The sequence below is a fragment of the Antechinus flavipes genome, chromosome 2 (assembly GCF_016432865.1).
Source record: "Antechinus flavipes isolate AdamAnt ecotype Samford, QLD, Australia chromosome 2, AdamAnt_v2, whole genome shotgun sequence".
Classification (NCBI taxonomy): Eukaryota; Metazoa; Chordata; class Mammalia; order Dasyuromorphia; family Dasyuridae; genus Antechinus; species Antechinus flavipes.
In genome coordinates, this window is record NC_067399.1 from 9,110,900 (window position 1) to 9,132,152 (window position 21,253).

Here is a 21,253-nt window from a genome sequence, read left to right on the forward strand (position 1 = left end):
CTGAAGACTCTTGGGGGAGAGACAACCAGATTAGTGCTCTGTAGGCTGGAGAGGAGGGATGACAAGATTCATTGCACAGAAATGGAAGGAGCAAAGGGAAGTAGACAGGCCACAGAGTGCACCATCCAGCCGGTGTGCATGGAGATTTCACTGTCCTTTTTAAAACATCTGCAACTTCATGACTATAGGGACTGTCCCCACAGATTCATGAGTTATGTTGGGAAAAAGGCAAATAAACAAAACAAAACCTTGTCATCCTAAAATGCAGCCATTGATGTCAAGTATCTCAGCCTTTTGGTGGCAGATATCTAGGAAATGGGTCAGCCTCTTTCTCTTTGCACTGACAGTTCCTCATTACTGGAGTAGGCTCCTTCCCTTTTCCTAGAAACTCCATTTTCCACAAGACAGCTTTGCTAACTTCATTCTGGCAGCTCTTAGTGCCCTTTCTCTCTCCTAAAACTACCTATAGCTGTGTGTGTTCTCCCAAGAGAGCAGCAATTTTGTTTTTGTACCCCAAGGCCTGACACATAGCAGAATCCTTTATTTAATTTAATTGAGTAGTGAAGTTAGTCCTTAGCCTCTGACAGAGTTTAATATTATCTATTTATCTTGGACTCCTCTAGTATAATATTAGAAAACACAGGGGTAGCTAGGTGGTGTAGTGGATAGAGCACCAGCCCTGAAGTCAGAGGACTTGAGTTCAAATTTGGCCTCAGATACTTAACACTTCCTAGCTATGTGACCCTAGGCAAGTCACTTAACCCCAATTGCCTCAGCAAATACAAATACATAAATAAATGAAATCAGCTTGTTGATCATTTTTTAAAAAAAAATAATATTTCATTACCTGCAAGTACTACATCTTGTGCAGACATTTCCCAATGGATGGGTTTCCAATCCTTTTTCCAATTCTCCACTATCACAATTTTGATAGACTTGTGATAGAGCCATCTGTATCCAAAAAGAGAATTCTGGGATTGAATGTGGATCACAACATAGTATTTTTACCTTTGTTGTTGTTGTTGTTTGCTTTTTTTCAGGCTGATTTTTTTTTCCCTTTTTGATCTGATTTTTCTTGTGCAACATGATAAATGTGGAAATATGTTTAGAAGAATTGCACATGTTTAACCTATATTGGATTTCTTGCTATCTAAGGGAGGTGGAAGGTGAGGAGGGAGGGAAAATATATGGAACACAAGGTTGGCAGGGGTGAGTGTTGAAAACCACCTTTGCATGCATTTTGAAAAATATAAAAGCTATTATGAAATATTTACTGGCTCAGAATTAAGGTCAGAGACACTGTACTCAATGCTATGAATTTTAAGGTGGGGGAGGACTCATGTCTTCAAGCAATCAATCAAAATTTATTAAGCCCCTACCATATGTCAGGTACTTGTTCTAAGCGTTCATATTGTGCTTGAACCTATGCCAACCGGACAAATCAACACTAAATAAATACAAAATGATTTGGAGAGAGAAAGCTTTAATAATGGTGGAGAGAAAGGGGGCAGAGAGGAGTAAAAATGAACTTCCCATAGAATGTACCATCTGAACTGAGGAAGCCAAGAAATCCATATTTGTGGGCCGAGAAGGGCTCATAATTCAGTAATGAAGGGTAGACTAAGAAAAATCTTGAAGAAAGGAGGTGTAATACAATTTGTTAGGAACATCAGTGAATGAATAAATTAGTGAAATTAAAGGGGGGAAATCATTCAATGAGGGCCTACTATGAGTAATAGCTAGATGGCACAGTGAGTAGAATGATGGTCCTGGACTCAGGAAGTCCTGAATTCAAATCCAACCTTCAACACTCACTAGCTATAAGAGCATGGGTAAGTTATTCTTTGGTTCCTATCTGCAAAATGAACTTAAGAAGGAAATTTTAAGTTCCAGGCTAGCTCCCTGAAGACTCAGGATCAGCCAGAATCAGGATAAGCAAAAGTCCTTGGACTTTAGGGGGAGAAGTGAAGGAGATGGACAAAACTGCCACAAGCTCTCCACCCATCTCTCTTCTCCTGGTCTTGCTGCAAAGTCAGTCTTACTTGTCTCATTCCACCCTCTAATCCCTCCTACAATTATCTGTATACACCAAAAGATGGAGCCACCATGGAATAGTGAGAAGAGCCATTTTTCCAAACATATGCTAATAGAGTATTGTCCAATAGTAAATAACCTTAAGTGCTCGGTTGTCTGATTCAAACACACCTTTTAAGAGTTTCAGCCCTTTACAAAAATGGTTAACCATGCTAGTATCTTTGCCAAGAAAATCCAAAAGGGGGTTGGCAAAGTGTCATACATAACTGAAAACAACTCAATAATAGCATACAGGATAAACAGGAGACAGTTAACAGAGGGAAAAATTAAGAGGTACTGGGACTTTCTTATAGCAGGCTGGATTTTATTTGGGTCTTTTAAAAAGCCAGGGAAGTCAGTTGTTAAAGAGAAGAAGAAATAAGATTCCTACCAAGCAGGACAGCAGAGAGAATCCCAGGAGCTAAGATATGAAGTGTTTTATTAAAGGAATAACTAGGAGGTTAGTGTTACTGGATCAATGAGTACTTAGGGGGGAGTAAGGTATAAGAAAAGTGGAAATGCCAAAGTTGGTGGGATTATGAAGTACTTTGAAAGGCAGGGCATTTTATGTTTGATACTAGAGGCAAAAGAGAGCCAGTGGAGTGAATTTACTGGGTAGGGTGGTGATATAAACAGACTTGCACTTTAGAAAATCATTTTAGTGGCTGAATGATCGATGATTTGGAATGGAGAGAGATTTGAGGCAGAGAGACCCATCAGGAGACTACTGTAATAATGAAAGCATGAGACGATGAAGACCTACAGCAGACTGAGGCAGTTTCAGAGGAGAGAAGTGGGTATGACTGAGAGATGTTGCAGAGGTGAAATAAAAGGCTTGAATATGGAATGAGAGAGAGGGGGCCCAGGATGATTCCATGTCAACTATTCCCTGGTCCTTTCTGAAGTCATACTGGCCCTGATAGATAACCTTTTTTCGGATTAAAGATAAATTTATTTTTATAAGAACTTATTATTTTTCAAAATGCATGCAAATATAGTTTACAACATTCACCCTTTCAAAACCTTCCTTCCTCCTCCCCTTAAACATGTGCAATTTTTCTAACTGTATTTCTACGTTGATCATGTTTCACCAAAAAAAAAAAAAAAGGTCAAAAAGGAAAAAAAAAAAAAAGAAAGCGAAAAAAAAGCAAGCAAATAACATTAAAAAAGCAATCCACACTCAGTCTCCATAGTTCTCTCTCTGGATACAGATGACTCTCTCCATCACAAGTCCATTAGAACTGACGTGAATCACCTCACTGTTAATCATCACATCATCAAAGTTAATCATCACATAATCTTGTTGTTGCTGTGTATAATTCTCTTGGTTGTACTTACTTCACTTAGCATCAGTTCATGTAATCTCCCCAGACCAGATCAGCCTGTTGATCGTTTCTTATAGAATGATAATATTCTATTACATTTGTACACCATAAGATGTTCAGCCATTCCCTCTTTTGTTGAGGATCCACTCAGTTGTCAGTGAAGGATCAACTTATTAAAAAAGAATCTGCCAAGGGTTTTAGCATCAATGGCTAAAGGAGAGACTCTCCCTACACATACACACCTATGATCAGTCTGTTTCCTTTTCCATTATAGATATGATCTCCTGGGGGAGGGGGGAGATAACCTCCTCTTGCGCATATAACCTGGAAAATTTCAGTCAGTTTTTATATGAGTGTTGGATTCCCTGCCTTGTAGATCTCAGTTGGGATAGAATCAGTACCACACACTTTGTCACCAGAGAGAAGTCCAAACAGCATTCACTATCACTTTTTCCCTTGAAGCTTTGGCTAGAGGGAAATTGACTTCAACATGAGGTGTGCCATTAATGACTTCAGCATTGGTTGATGATGACCTTTTGGGAAAAGATATTCAGGTCATCTCTCCAGTCTTGTTTCTCTATTAGTGATCAATGTGGCTCCATCAGCACTGAATAGTTCTGATGGACCATATATCTTTGCCTTATAAATAGTCTTCAGGGCATTGTAGAAACACTTTGGACTGTTGCTAACAGTGTAAAACTGAATTTCACCTGCCTTATCACTGAGCTAAGCATCATGTACCCCTTTGCTTGCACTTTACTTTTGATTGAGTTAAATGCTGCTTTCTTGCAGATGGATGAACTGTCCTGTTGGTAAACCCAGTGGAGCTCTCTTTTTTTTTTTTTATTGTTTGTTCAACAGCTTCTGAATTTCCCCATCATTTCTTCAAAAAAAAAATTTGATCTTCGCCAGTGTTCTGGTCCAGATGAGTAAATGAGGCACTGTATCTCAAATCTCTAAAAGCTGCCCAATCCTTTTCTGCTTCATTCTTCCTGCTTGCTGATTCAGCTTTGCCTCCAGGTCAGCAATAAACTATTCATGCACAAAGAAGCATTCTAATCTGTTGACATGGGGTCTCTTGAGAGTCATCGTGTCTTGGGGCCTCTTTGTTGAGTGCTAATATTTGGCTTGAAAAGGATAAGTGTACGAGTCTTATGTGTCACATATCACTTTCATCTGAAATTAAAATCATTTATAGTCAGACCAAAAAATGCTCAGAGTCACCATTGATCAGAGAAATGCAAATTAAGATAACTCTGAGGTACCGCTGTGCACCTCTCAGATTGGTCAAGATGACAGGAAAAGATAATGTTAAATATTGGAGGGGATGTGGGAAAAGTGGGAGACTAATACTTCATTGGTGGATTGTGAACTAATCTACCCATTCTAGAGAGCAATTTGGAACTATGCCCAAAGGAGTATCAAACTGGGCATATTCTTTGATCCAGCAGTATCTTTATTGAGCCCGTATCCCAGAGATCCAAAAAGGGGAAAAAAAATCTTTGTGGCAGTTCTTTTTGTCTTGGTAAAGAAATGGAATTTGAGTGGGTGTTGGGGAATGGCTGAATAAGTTATGGTATATGAATGTTATGGAATATTATGGATCTATAAGAAACAATCAGCAGGATGATTTTAGAGAGGTTTGGAGAGACTTACATGAGCTAATGCTAAGTGAAATGAGTAGAACCAAGAGAACATTGTACACAGCAACATGATTATATGCTTCAATTCTGAAGGATGGGACTCTTTTCAACAGAGAGGTGATTCAGGCCAATTTCAAAGAACTTGTGATGGAGACCATCATCTGTACCCAGAGACAGGATTGTGGGGACTGAATGTGGATCACAACATAGTATTTTCACTTTTTGTTCTCATTTGTTTGCTTTTTGTTTTCATTCTCATTTTTTCTTCTTTAATCTGATTTTTCATGTGCAGCATGATCATTGTGGAAAGATGTATAGAAGAATCACACATTAATGTGTATTGGATTACTTGCTGGGGGGAAAGGAGGCAGAAAAAAAATATAACAAAAGATTTTGTGAGGATGAATGTTGAAAACTTTCTCTGCATATGTTTTGTAAATAAAAAGTTTTTTTTTAAATATCAACTTCATCACTCACATTTCTTCTTACAATAATAGTCTATCAAATGCCAATGTTTGACACAAGGGTGAATTCATGAAATGTTCTTTTGTTTATTTAATAGAAGATAGAGATACACAAGTGTTCAGTGATAAGTAACCACTGTCATTGCTGCTTTCAACTCCATTCCTCCCAAGAACTCCCTGCCATGCTGGTAGTTCGAGCCTATTCTAACATTAAAGTCTCTCAGAATTAAACACTTGTCCTCTTTCACCTCACTGATGATAAGGGTCTTCAGGTCTTCATAAAATTATCCTTTAATCTCATCAAGTTGTGTCACGATAGAGCATATGGTGGTTTCTTCCAAGTGGTAATTGTATTGTCACGAGCCTGTTGTTCACTCCTTTGGAAGGTCTACATACTTGCTGACTAAATTAGATCTGGTTGTAAAACCTACATCAGAGTTATGGTCCTCTTTAACACAGTGACTGTTTCAGAAAAAAAAAATCAAGTATATCCAGCTCCAACTTCAATGATCTGCAATGACCTTCATGTAGGGCTGCTATTTGGATGCAAGTCGTGCTGAGTTATCTTGTAACAAGAACTGTTCATCATTCTGAGCTACTGGATTTCTATGAGTCTATGAGTGTGCACACATTTCATGAATCAATGGTGAGTGAAATCATCTTCACAAAAATTTGTGCCTATTTTTTGGGGGGTGGGTATCCCAGCTGTGTTGAGAGCCAGAACGCTAGAAAAACAAGGTGCTAACTCAGTGGAATTGATAAGATAATGGTTATCTAGTTTAGCATGGTGATTAATAATTCTCTACTTCAGTATGATTGACTTAATCTTACAAACAAATAATGGTTCCCTAGTGATATAATGATTGGTTTATACTCAATATGATGAATTGATTTAATTATAATAGAGTATATAAACTGGGGACAAACTCAGCCACAGGAGAGAAGACTTGTCCAGCCTCATGGTGGCTCTCCTGCCTTCATCACTTCTCCACTAAGACCAAGGACTCAGGCTGGTCCCAAGATCCTCCAGAGAGCTAGCCTGGATATTACACAGCTGTAAGGTAGGATTCCAGCTTGCTGCCTGCCAGGGTTGAGTGAAGCGGAAAATCTTTAGTGTACATTTCTAGGCTCCTTCTTTGTGCCAGAAGGTGAGTAGAGTGGTCTTTTAAAAAGCTGTTTGGAGGTGGGGAGGGGGAGACCGGAGAGGGGAAGCAACTAGATGATACAATGGATAGAGCACCAGCTCTAAGTCAGGAGCACCTGAGTTCAAATGTGGATTCAGACATTTACTACTTGCTATCTACATGACCCTAGGAAAGTCACTTAACCCCAATTGCCTCACAAAAAAAAAAAAAAAGGTTTCTCAGACACCTATGGGGCTGCTGAATCTCACAGCTGCTTTAGTCCAGTGAGATGACCCTATGGCCTGGTCTGCCTATGTACAGGGTTGTTACTACAGTTTCAACACATCCACACTTGCTGCTTTGCCACTTTCCATTCACCACAGGATCTCAGTGTAGGTAAAATAGTAATATAGTAAAAGAATAACAATGAAATAAGAAAAGAGTAAGAGTAAAGGGTTGGTAGTCTTAACTTATGCATGAATTAGGCTTGAGGAAGAATTACACACAGTCATTACTCATTTTCTATTTTACAATTCTTGAAATCCAGTTGCAAGGTACAAGTCGGAACTGGTGATGGCCCCAGATACAACAGGCTTTGATCTTTGATACCTGACCAAGCTCTAAGTACTCCACAGCCTCTGCCACCTTCATGGCCAGTGGAAGAAATTGCATTCATGCTCCCATTCTACACAGGAGAAATCTTCCATGCTTGAGGTAGACACCTTCTCATTCACCAATGGGTCTGAGACACCCTCACCCTGGTTTAGCCCATTTGCTGAGATCATTTGCTGCCCATTTGCAGGGTATGGCCTCTGCACATGCTACAGGTGAATCTTGCCCCTTAGAGTTACAGATAAGGTAGAAAGGAAAGAGGATTCAGGGGTAAAGTTCGGCTTTAAACATATTTAGTTTAAGATGTCTACTGGCCATTCAAGATGTCTTAAAGGCAAAAAGGCAGGATTTAATTCTGCTTTCTTCACTAACAAAATTATTTCCATTCCTTCTCTGACTCCTTCCCCATCGCTCACTTCTTCCCAGAACCTTTATTTTGATGAGGACCCAAAGACCATCATTTTTCATTCTATAGACTTTACCACAGTGACTCAAGTGCCTTCTTGTTCTATCCCAGTGATCAATTATTGTCATTGGTTAGTTCATCACAGGATCTCATTGATGGCTCCTCCCATCCCCCAGACTTTCGGGTTCTCTGATTTATTGTTTTCCCTCATTGAATTGTAAGCCTGTTGAGGGCAGGACCAATTTTATTTTTATTTACATTTGCATAAATTACAAAGGGCCTGGAACACAGTAAATACTTAATAAATAAATGCCTTTTTGCCTGAGTGACCATATGGATGGATAGCAGGAAAAGGAAATGACCAATCTTTGGAAGTACATAAGACTTGGTAATTGACTGAATGTAAAGAAAGTTTGAGAAAGCATCTTGAAAATGGCTCAGAAATCCCACAATTGAGTGATTGGAAGGATGGTGGTATCTTAGATAGTATGAAGGAAAGAATAGTGAGTTCATGATAGTATCACAGAATGTAAGAGCTTAACATGACCTTCTTCATTACCCTAGCCTTTTACCTTACAGAGGAGGGGGTCTAGATAGGAGAGAGTATTTGTTCAAGATCACAAACCCAAAGCTGCAGCTCTTGAGCCAGGATCCCTTTCTACCACACCATAGCTATTTTATACCACATGAGACCCAGATGTCTCTGACCCATCCTAATTCCCTATTCAAAATCCATGCCCCTCAAAAAACTTTAGTCAGATGTTCCCTTGTCTATTTTATTCAATAAACTCCATACATAATCCTGACCTTTTACCCAACACTCACTCCCATCAAAAGATCGGAAATTGTTATACCCAAATGGAACTCGCCCACACTAGACCTTTGGTCAGTGCTGTTAACTGGCAGACAATCAGACTAAGCCACATGTGGGCCTGCAGCTGTCATGAAAATAGAAAGCTGATGCTTAATACCAGGGCTCACATTTTGGGGTCTATTCACTGCCCTTTTGGGTAGAACCCAAATGCAGGAGCCCCTCCTTCTTGGAGCAAATGTGCCCCAACATTCACTCTTGAAATTCAGACTGTTGACTCCCCTAACCATAAGGAAATCCTCCTGCTGCCTGGTTCATGTTCAATGGATCAGGGTGGAACAGTAGAGCTAAAGCCTCTAATTTTGATTAGGAGCCTGAGAATTCTCTCCATCAGAAAAGTCATGTTTTCTGTGCTAATCTTTCTTGCCAATCTTGCTGTCCCTTCTCTATATACCTCAGCCTCTTGCCTGAATTTCCTCTTCTTTCTGGGATCTCCTATTCTTGCAAAATTCTATACTCCATGAAAGTGCAGAGATTGGTGGCTTCCAACTGTGACATCAGAAGTGGAGAATCAAACAGGTGATCCAAAATGCTAACCCTGCCACTCCTGTCTTTATGTAGAAGAGTTAGCTATCTATCATAGGCATCTGAGGATTGTGGTTATTTAGTCATTTCAATTGTCACAGTTTCTTTGAGAGCCTTTTGGGGTTTCTTGGCAAAAATATTATCCCACTGCCAAAGATACTGGCAGCCATTTGTCATTTCCTAGTCCACTTCGTTTATAGATAAGGGAACTGAGATAAAGAAGCTTAAATGACTTGCCCATCTAGTAAGTGTCTGAGGTCAGATTTGAACTCAGGAAGAAGAGTCTCTCTGCAATCAGAGATCTTAAAACATAAACAAATGAAAGGACCACAATGTTTGAGCTGGAAATAATTTTAGAAGTTTTGAATACAATCTTTTCTTTTCATGGATAAAAAAATGAAGACTCCAAGATGTAGGTGACTGCAAGTCAGAATGTGTTCTTTCCCCAATGGCCATGGCCCAGATGTCTCTGCCCCAACCTAAGAGTGACAAAAGCTATGTATATAAGCTGTCAACAGGTCCATAGGAGGACTCTATAAAGATTAGCTGTCCTGCCCCTCTTCCTGTGTTTCCTTGAGATCCAAAAATGACTCTATTGCTTGTGTCATGATTGTGTCCCATTCTCTCTTGAAATGGGTTCCATTCTTATTCTCTACAGACCTTGATCCCAATGGATTCTTGCTCCCTTTTTTTTTTCCTATGACATCTCATTCTTAGTACCTTGAATTGAGTTAAAATGTGCCCAATGGAGGCATTTTTTTTTCAGCATTCACTGGTCAGCCTGGCTCTCCCATGGAAAACTGGCTCCAATTCAAAGCAATCAATCAAATCAGCAAGCACCTATTAAGAGTCCATTATTTACCAGGCATTGTGCCAGACTCTGGGGACATAATCTACTGCTAAATCTGATCATTTTTAAAATTTCACGGCATCTTTACTCTTCATCTCCCTCCCTTCCCTGTCATTGCCCCAATCTGGAGCAGGCTTTCATAGCCTCGTGGATAGGCTATTCCAATGACCTACTGGTCAGTCTGCTAGATCTACCCCCACTCCAAGATTCCTCCACTCAGTTGCCAAAGATCTTCCTCAAGGAAAAAAATCTAACCATGTTTCTCCCCTGCTCCATAAAGTCTGATGGCTCCCTATTACGATAGTGAGTAAATAAAAAATACTCCCTTTGACCCACATGTGCAAAAAATGTTTGTGGCAGCCCTTTTTGTAATGGCTAGAAACTGCAAACTGAATGGATGCCCATCAATGGGAGAATGGCTGAATAAATTGTGGTATATGAATGTTATAGAATATTATTGTTCTGTAAGAAATGATCAACAGCATGATTTCAGAGGGACCTAGAGAGACTTATAGGAACTGATGCTGAGTGAAATGAACAGGACCAGGAGATTCTTCTTCAACACTTCAACAACAATACTCTATGATGATCAATTTTGATGAACATGGCTCTTTTCAACAATGAGATGATTCAAACCAATTCCAACTGTTCAGTAATGAAGAAAATCAGCTAAACCCAGAGAGAGAACCACAAAATAGCATTCCCACTCTTTCTGTTGCTGTTTGCTTGTATTTTTGTTTTCCCTCTGAGGTTTTTTTTTTTTTAACTTTCTTTTTCCATCCGATCTTTCTTGTGCAGCAAGATAACTGTATAAATATGTATACATATATTATATTTAACATATACTTGAGCATACTTAACATGTATTGGACTACCTGCCATCTAGGGGAGGGGAAAGAAGGGGAAAAGTTGGAACAAAAGGTTTTGCAAGGATCAATGTTGAAAAATTACCCATGCATATTTTGCAAATAAATAAATATATATATATTATATATATATTTGCAAAAATAAAAAATAAAAGCTATAATAATAATAAAAAATGCTCCTTTTGTCATTTATAAGCTGACCTCATTCTACCTTTTAAATGTTCTATTATACCCAATTATACCCAATGATTCAGTGACATTGACCCACTCATTGTCCCTCATTTCATGATTCTGTACCACTGACTGAGTCTAATCCCTGTGCCTGCAATTTTCAATCCACTCAGCCCTCCTCTTGATTTCCCTGGCCTCCCTCAAGACTCCGTTGAAGTCCCCACCTTTTACAATAAGCTTTTCCTAGTCTTCCCAATTTCCAGGGACTATTCACCTCCCAGACTATTTGCCAACATACAGTTGTATATATCTTGTGTGTGACAAGGTTATACCCTCCAATCTCCTTCAGCTGAAATGAGAGAGAATCACAGGACCACAGATCTCAGGCTGGAAGAGACCCTAGAGATTATGTTGACCAAACAATTTATTTTACAAATGAGGAAAATGAGGATCTGAGACTCACAGAGTCTCATTATTTCATTAATGCCAGGGATCGTGTTTGCTTTTCTTTGTAACCCCATTGCACACTGACTCATAAATGACTAAAATACCAAATAATCAACGGAACTGTTTTAATTGGCTGCACTTCCACAAGTAGTGCTGGGGTTCATGCATAAGGTAGCATTTGAACAGAGTCTCACTCCTTCTTTTGATCTATCCCCCTCCTGGCTACTGAATAAAGAACAGTGTTATAAAGGGAAAAGCCTTGACCCTCATCGTATAATCCTTGATTTTTGGCTTTGTCAATCCTTCAGTTGAGTTGAAAGAGTTTCAAAACTACAACCTTCAAAAAGTTATGAGATACGCAACAATGTTTGTGACAGCCCCCTTTGTAGTCTTAACAAACTGGAAACTGAGTGGATGCCCATCGGTTGGAGAATGGCTGAATAAGTGGTGGTATATGAATGCCATAGTATATTATTGTTCTATAAGAAACAATCAGCAAGATGATTTCAGAGAGGCCTGGAGAGGCTTACATGAACTGATGCTAAGTGAAAGAAGCAGAACCAGGAGATCATTGCACATAGTAACAAGAATATAGGATGATCAACTCTGACGGACATGGCTCTTTCCAACAATGAGATGACTGAGGCCAGTTCCAATGATCTTGTGATGAAGAGAGCCATCCCCACCAAAGGGAGGACTGTGGGACCTTAGTGGGGATCACAACATAGCATTTTCACTCTTTTTGTTGTTGTCTGCTTGGATTTCTCATTATTTTTTTTCTTTTTGATCTGATTTTTTTCTTGTGCCGCATGATAAATTGTATAAATATGTTTACATATATTGGATTTAACATATATTTTAACATGTTTAACATATATTGGATTATTTGCCATCTAGGGAAGGGGATGGAGGAAAGGAGGAAAACATTTGGAACACAAAGTTTTACAGGGAGTCAATATTAAAAAATTATCCATGCATATATTTTAAAAATTTTAAAAAAAGCTTTAATATATATTTTTTAATTTTTAAAAATATCATGAGAGTTGGCTACTGAGAGATCAATAAAAATAGGTTTGGTGTAAACTGGTCCAGTTTTCAGGTAGTTAGAAATGAAAAGCAATCTTCTTTACCCATCTAAGGAACAATTGAAAAAGAGCACTTCTCTAGCAGTTACATCAAATCTGGGTATGAATTCGGTGAGAGCAGTGCTATGGTTTATAAATTCTGTTATGTACCAAAGTGTAGAAACATTGATAAGTCATTGTACCCTCTTCACAAGGGGAGGTAGGTATAGAGAAGAGCGTTTCCCTGAAGTGTTTAAGGAAGAGGATGTTTGTACATATAGCATCAATGTAAATAGCCCTTGAGATTTATTTGTTAAGTGAAACTGAGGTCCTAGTTACTGGTGACTAACAGTTAGGTGACCTTACTGAGATGGTGAATCAGGCTGATAGAATTAGAGGGAAAAAAAAAAAAAAACACTGTCCTTGCTCTGGGGAGAATGAACCTACAGTACTAGCCACATAAATACATAATTTCTTATGGAATATATGGAATAATATTTTAGGAAAGGAAAGCTTAGGGAGATCAGAAAAGGTTGCCTGTAAAGGATGATGATGACTGAGTAAAATCTGGAAGAAAAGGAATATCTCTTGGAAGCTGAGGTGAGCCACTTGCACACTCCATTCAAGGGAGGAAGCCAGCCCCAAGCCAACTAGGAGAGACTGAGTGTTCTGGGTGAGAAACAGGAGGGAATACTGCTTGGCTAGAGGGAATGTACAAGAAAAGGTGTTATGCCCAATAATGGCAGAAAAATACAACAGGGACAACTTGGGGCTTATATAGAAATAATAAATTTTAAATATTTATATTAATATCTAAAATGTTATATAACATTAAATATATGTAACAAATAATAAGTAAACAATTTAATATAATATAAACAATATAAACAAAAGAGCTTCTCTTTTATCTAGTAATTTGGTAATTCTGTGACCTTGAGTACATTTACTCTCTAAGGCTTAGATTCCACATCTGCTAAATAAGGATAATACTTTTCACACTACCTCTCACCTAATTGCCAATAGAAAATTGCTTTGTAAATCTTAAGTGATTTATAAATGCATTGAGATCATTACCCTCATAGCCACTCTCATGATGACTGTCTGAGAAGGCTTGTTCCATAACAAGGTGAGAAAGCTAAAACTGCAGACCAATGAGACAAGGAGTCACTTGTCTGTCTCAGATGTTTGCGGTTTCTGTCAGTAAAATTCCTCCTGCAGCTATTTTTATTACTGGGGAAACATCTGTGCAAAGAAGAGCCAGATGTGAAATGGCCTAGAGCCCCGCTTGTGGAGAAGTGCTTTGCTCCTGTGAGTGATGAGAGGCAAGGCTTCTCTGAGGCTCACGTTAGGGGATAGTGACAGGTTTCAAAAAGAATTAACGGGACATCTCCAGAGCACATCTGACCATTCAGGATTCCAAACCAGAGCTATTAGCTCAAAGCGAGATTTTCCCAGTATGCTCTGCTGTTTTTTCTGCCATGACTCTGCCCATTGATATTGCAAAGTCCTTGAAGATGGGTGAAGGAGTATAGAAAGAAGGGAGGGAAAGGCCTTTGTAATTTTATTGTTCAGTTTTATAGGATTTGCACAGATCTTCAGACATATTAATTAATTAACTCACTTTGGGGAAACTGAGGCCTGGTGGGGTTCCACTTCTATTTTTAGACATCTAAAATTCTCACTGTTTATTTCTGATGAATTCATTTCAGTAAGCATTTATCTGATACTGGAAAAAAAATTAAAAGAATGAAATTACTTGCCCAGGGTCACATGGCTAGTAGGAATCTGAGAGAGGATTTGAACTCTGTTCTTTCTCACTCTATCTCTGTGCCATCTAGCTGCCTTATCAAAGATTTGTTTGCAGGTAGCAGGGAAAGGGGGAGTAGACTGGGAGATGCTGAAGCCTAAAAAGTGGTACCTTAGCTAGAGGGGCCAATGTTCTTGAGAAGATGAGAAAGTGCAGGAGGAAGAGCTTGTGCACAGAGCTCAGAGCCTGGTTACTGTGACACTACATGTATCTTCTTTAGTGCTTTTTGTATCCAATCCTAGATCAAAGGGGCACAGAAGGAAGGGCATATGCACAGAGCTGGGAGCTGGAAAGAACTTCCTGGTTACTGTGACACTACATGTATCTTCTACATGTGTATCCAGTCGTAGACCAAAGAGGGAAGGGTAGGTATTAATCCAAGTGGGGGAAGGGTTAATTTGTAATCCAAAAAGAAGAACTAGGAGTTGCCAGAATTTCTTTATCATAGACTTTCATTAGGATCTTCAGGAAATTCAAATAAGCCCAGTTTAATAAATAAAGAATTATTTTGAAGACTGAATATAGGGATAGTCTTAGAATCAGGAAGATCAGAGTTCAAACTCCAATACACGTTGTCTCTTGGCTGCCTGCTGACACGGTGGACAGAGCACTGAATCCAGGATAACTTGAGTTCAAATCTGCCTTTAAATACCTACTAGCTTTGTGATCCCAAGAAAGTCACTTACATCTCTCTGCCTCATTTTCCTCAACTGTAAAACAGGGATAATACTAGCATACAACTTTGCAATTTTATTATGAGAATTAAATGAGATAATTTTTTAAATGTTCAGAATAATGTCTGGTTCATGTAGGGAATGTATAATTCCTTTGCCTCAGTTTCCCCATGTGTAAAGCTTAGAAAATAATTAACTACCCTTGCAATTTGGATGAGATAAGGCATTAAAAAGGATCTGTAAACCTTAAAGTGCTATAGAAATATATGTTATTAGAAAGAAACAACAGACTGAACCTGAAATTTCTATGGGGAGAAAGATTTCCCAAGTGAGAAAAGTTTCTTCACCAGTGTAAGCTTACAACTTATCTGCTGAGTCTATATTATATATACTATGTACATATGTGTGTGTGTGTGTGTGTGTATATATATATATCTGGAAGAAATTACTGGGTGGGGAGTAGAAGAAAAAGACCACCTGACTTTGTCCAAGCTTTTGGCAAGGAACAGAGGGTTAGGGATTAGGGACAGAGAAAGGACAAAGAGTGTGATAAAGAAGATGAAAAAGTAAAAGTGATTATATTGATCAATATGTATCAGAATCAGGACTCAAGTCTAAGTCTTTTCAGCTCTGAGGATGACTCATTATTATTATTAATAATAATAATTTATATTAATAATTCAATTCTACAATCTAAAGGACAACAAATAAATGTTAAACCCCCCCCCCATGCATCTAATTAACAAATATCCACTTCCATTTCTCTTACTTTTTGAACTTCCATTCCCTGACTAGGGCTCCCAGTGACATAAAGAAGCTCCTCAGGGCAATGCCATGTGGGAAGGGATTGAAGCCAGGCGGGGTTCAGTCTCAGCTTTGAATGCCACAATGGGAGAGATTTTTAATCTTGCAAATGTGGAGTCCAAGCGGAGTCCCCCTAAGGCTCACTTTAATGAAAGCCAGTGGAGGGTGACTTCTTGCTGAAAAGACACAGCTGAAGCCATTTCAGAGAGGATCACTAATAAATCCACAGCTGGTTTAAAATAGCAGAGTGAGTAGGAGACAGGGTGATGTTTGCATTAAGCCATACAGCACTTTTACCTCTTCGTGCTCCTTTATCACACTCTGTCCTTTCCATATCCCTAATCCCTACCACACTGTTCCTTGCCAAAACTGGTGGTCATTCTCCTCTTCCCACCCAGTAATTTCCTCCTTTATTGTAAAGGCCACAGAACATAGATTATTACAGATCAAAGAATCTCCATTTCCCACTTGGCTGCACTCCTCTCAACTTCTCTGAAAACCTGGATACCAGAGACCTTCCTTTGCCCCTTCTTCCCTCTGCTTCTTTTCCATATTGTCTTTTCCTATTCACTTGAAAGCTTTTGGTGGAAGGGAGTGTCATTCTTTTTTTTTTTTTTTTTTGGATTAATATCCCCGATCCTTGACACATTTTGTTCAGGTGATTTTCAGTCTTATCTGATTCCTCGTTTATCCTATTTAGTATTTTCTTGGCAGAGATACTGGTTTGCCATTTCCTTCTCTAGGTCATTTTACAAATGAGAAAACTGAGGAAAACAGGATGAACTGAATTGTCCAGGATCACACAGCTAGTAAGTGTCTGACTAGACTTGAGCTCATTAAAATGAAAGTTCTTGATTCCAAGTCCAGCATCTAACATTTAGCTGCACATAGTAGATGCTGATTGAATGACCCTCAGACCAAGGTTGTCATAACTGGGAGGGATTTTAGAACATAGAATGTCATAGCTAGAAGGCTTAGAACAAAGAATTTCAGAGCTGGAAAGGTCAGAAAAAAGATTATAAAATGTCAGTGTCAGAAGCAGATATTCTTATTTTTAAATTTTAATATATTGCAACATAATTTTATTTTTTTCATTTTTAATATATTTTCATTATTTTATAATTATAATTTTAACAGTTTCCTTTTTTAGCCTTTGTATTTTCTTTTATTCATTTAAGAACATTCTGAGGAAGCTTCACCACATGGCCAAAGTGGTCCACATCACATAATAAGGTAAAGGTAAAGAAAGGCACTTAGCATGTCAAACATGGGAGCATGTCACAGATGGGAGAAACAGAACACAGCATGTTAGAACCAGGAGGCATTAAACAGGCAACTGCCATCTCCTCATTCTCTTGTTCCTCTTTAGTCCATGACTATTATGGAAAATCTCTTGACAAGGTACAGCTTTTAGGGGAAATATAGCAGTGATCCTGAGGTCCTCTGACCTTGGAGTGCTATTGTTCTAAAAAAACAACAACAACAACAACAAAAAAACTCAATGAGTCTAAAGTCTTCTAGCCTTAGGAATATAATAATATAATTATATATTTCTGCCCCTTGACTTTAGGGAAGATATAGCAGTGATCCTGAGATCCTCTGACCTTAGAGCGTTGTTCTGGCCTTAGGATAGTCTTACAATCATCACTGATTTTAAATGCTGGAATAATAATCTGGCAGATTAGTGACAGTGACATGGCAGTAACAACCATGTTCCCTAGAGAGAAATGAATAAACCACCCCTCAAATCTACCTGTATGTAAGCCATAAAATTAACAAATAAGCAACATGAAGCTCTGGTCTCTCTACCTTTGTTCTATAAATTTATCTCCTTTCTCTATTTCTTTGTTAAAATTATTTTGGAACTTAGCCCGCTTCAATTTTCCTTTCAATTACAATAAGCTTTGCCTCTTGACTTGGAGATGGATTCAAGCCTGCAAAATTTTTTGAGATACCTCATGACTCCAACCTTTTGGGGTCTCTTTTGGAACCTCAACATTCTCATTGATGGCACCTAAACTTTTCTTTTTAGGAATGTTGTTCAGGAAACATTACACTTCCTCAGTGCTTCATTATTGTGGAAAATGACATTTATCATCTCCCTAGTATGGTGGTCTCATCACCTCTTGCCTGGAATCTTCCAATATCCTTCTAGTCTCTTGCTTCAGGCTGTCATCTTCCTCCTGTCAAGCTGTTATTCCTAAAGCAGAGTTCTCCCCATGGCACTCTCCTGCTCGTGAAACTACCATGGTGTCTTCCTTCTAAGGATAGATAAAAAATTCCCCATCAATAAAAAGTTATTTTAAAATAAAAATAAAAATAAATAAATAAATGAATGAAAAATTCCTCTTGACATGGAAAGCTTCTTTCAATCTGAATTGAGAAGATTTTTTCCTAAGCTTGTTGTCACTTATTTTCCTTGACAAAATGCATTTCAACCAAACTGACTTGCTTGCTCATAATCTACTTCTGAATGCTTATTTCTATCAAATGAAATTGTAGAGAGGAGAAAGGCACCCCAACAAGATTAGGGTCCCCCTGGTCAGGTGTCCTGTGTGTGGCAAAAGAATTCACACACTCAATTTGTCTCCGAGTTAAGGGGCAAAGATTTATTAAGCTGCTTGACAGCAGGCTAAAGTTCAAAAGGAGATTTAGCAAAGAGTCAGAATCAGGGAGATAATTGAGACATGAATTGAAGTGGGCCAAAGCTCCAAAGGAGTTTTTAGCAAAGAGTCAGAATCAAGATAATTTTATATGAAAGCAAAACAAGGATTGGGTTGATATGCTAATATTATGTTTTAGAGATACAGTTGTGGAATAGTCAGGTTCGTGTATTTCCCATCACTGAGTTTTACAGCTTACTGACCAAGAGAATCAGTAATAAATTACTGCCATTGGCCAGCATTATTTGTGGCTTCCCCAATACTGGGCAGCCTTGTAACTCAGGCCTTGAAACTTTCTCATGATCATGAAGATCATGTTTACAAAGCATTGAATATAGTGCAAGGCACACAGTAGGTGCTATATAAATACTCATTTCTTTCCCTTTCTCTTCTCTTTCCAGCCTCTATGCCTTTGTACAGATTGTCCCTTCATCCCTACATTCCCTTTTCTTATTCTACCTCATTCTCAAAAGTTCAGCTTAAATGCTCCCTACTATAAGGAGTTGATTCCGATCTTTCTAATTACAAGTTTTACCCTCCCAGAAACCCTTCATGTATTTTGTATTTAATCATATACGCATGTGTCATCATTAATATGATGCAAACTTCTTGAGAATAGAGGATTGTTCTCACTCTTTTTCTCTCTCCCTCTTTCCTTCACTCTCTCTCCTTTTCTCTCTCTCTCTGTCTTTTCCTTTCTCCATCTCTCCATCTCTCATATCCCTAGCACCTAGCACAATGCCAGACAAATAGTCAATCCTTAATTAATAGTGTGTTGAATTGAAATGAGGGTCTATAAAATGGGAAAAATCTTGGCAACTCAAACTCGCAGTATTCTGACAAGGGATGTCTAAGATGACAGTACTCCTATTTTATTTTTTTATTTTTTTTTTTTTTACTTTTTCCTCTCAACAATTAGAAATGTTTGAAGACAGGAGAAAAGTGACTATCAATGTATCTCACATCATCCCCTCTTCATGGCACTCATTAGAACTTGCCTGGCAGAGCATCTCTGTTACAAGCGGGATCTCCCAGATTGTCTCCTGCAATATGCAGCCAACTCTGGATGGTGACAGAGATTCACACTCAAGAAAACCAACCCTCATTTACAGTGATACACCTGTGACAGGCAGGGACTCTGAAGGGAATGAGAGCCCGACATTTCCCACAGGGAGAAGGAAAAGCAAAAAATAGAATAAATAATGGTCTACAAGCTGGAGGGCGTCAGGATGGAGTTGAGGCAGTATCTATCTTTATGAATTTCCTTGAATCAGATATTAATGGCACCATCCGGTGAATCTGCCCTTGGGGCGCACTTCACTATGGCAGGAGCTCTCTTTTGTCTGAGCTCCAAGGCCAATGGTCCTAGGGGGGCATCAGGTCGTGCTGCAGAAATATCTATCATTGGATCAATTCTCAAACAGAACTGGCTAAATTAAAAGAGAAAGAATCGAAGGCATCCCAAAGCTGATTCCAGCAGATATTCTGGGTCCAATGAGTAAACAGATAACCTTCTAGATGGCCCTTTGGGCAGTAAGGAAGGAGCCAAGACAGGAAATGGATTAGCCATCATCAGAGCATCAGTGGTGGGATGTTTGGCCTTTGGAAGAAGTTCTAGAAACAATGTTTTTGTTGTTCAGTCATTTCAGCCATGTCTGACTCTTTATCTCCCTGTTAGGTGTTGTTGCAAAAATACTGGGTCAGTTTGATAATTCCTTCTCCACCAGCATTAGAATGCACAAAGATGGCAGGGGGCTGCATTATTAATGGCTCCGCAATTAGCTAACAGTGTGACCTTAAACAATTCAATTCACCTGAATGCCCCAATTCCAGCTGCTTTAAAGGTTGCATTGCCTTACTAGGGCAGGGAGGATTTTCTCACCATCATGGTCACAGAATCTCAGAACGGACTCGTGGGCCATCTAGTGCAACTTATAGATTGACCTCTAATGTTTCTTCCAAAGGTATATCCTAATCTTTTCCCCATTCCCACCCCTCCCTCCTAACTTTCCTAGCACTATAGACAATACCACCATTCCTCTAATCACTTAACCAGCATCCTTGACTCTTTACTCTCCCTCCCTCCTTATATGTAATCTGTTGCCAAGGTCTGTCGATTTCATCTGGGTCACATCTCCCGCATATGTCACCTGCTCTTTCCTGATATTGCCACCTCCTGTTTTAAGACCTGATCACCTCACCCCTGGGTTACTGCAGTAGCCCATTGGTAACGCGGACCTTCCCACTTCTCCCACAAAACCATAACCTCACAAATCTGAGCATTTTCTCTGGCTGTCTCCCTGCCTAGAATTCTGCATCTTCACCTCTGTCCCTTGGCTTCCTGACTTCATCCAAGTCTCAACTAAAATCCACTTTCTACAGGAAACTTTTCTCATCCCTCTTTCCTTCTCAAATCCAATTGCTTTCCTCTGGAGATTTACTTCCTATGCATTTGATACACAGCTTTTCTGGTGGGTGTCTGCATGTTTTCTCCATTAGAATGTGAGCTCCTAGAGAGCAGGGATTTTTCTTTACTTTTCCAATGTTTATACAGTCCCTGGTACACAGACAGTATTTAAATGTGTGCTGCCTAACTGGCTGAATCCAGGAGTCTTTAAATGGCGACACTCACACATTCTAAAGTACTAGAGAAATGTGAAGAATGATCCCTTTCAACATCTAATAAACACCTACTGTGTGCAGGGCCCTGTGAAAAGTGCCAGAGCTCCAAGGGGGAGCCTGATGCCATCAGCAGTCCCCAAAAGCTTTGCATTCTATTATGACACTCTGAAATTCTAGCCTCTGATAAATGTTGATTTTCCAGCCAGTCCAACTCCCCATGTTTTATTATTTTCCCTTAAATG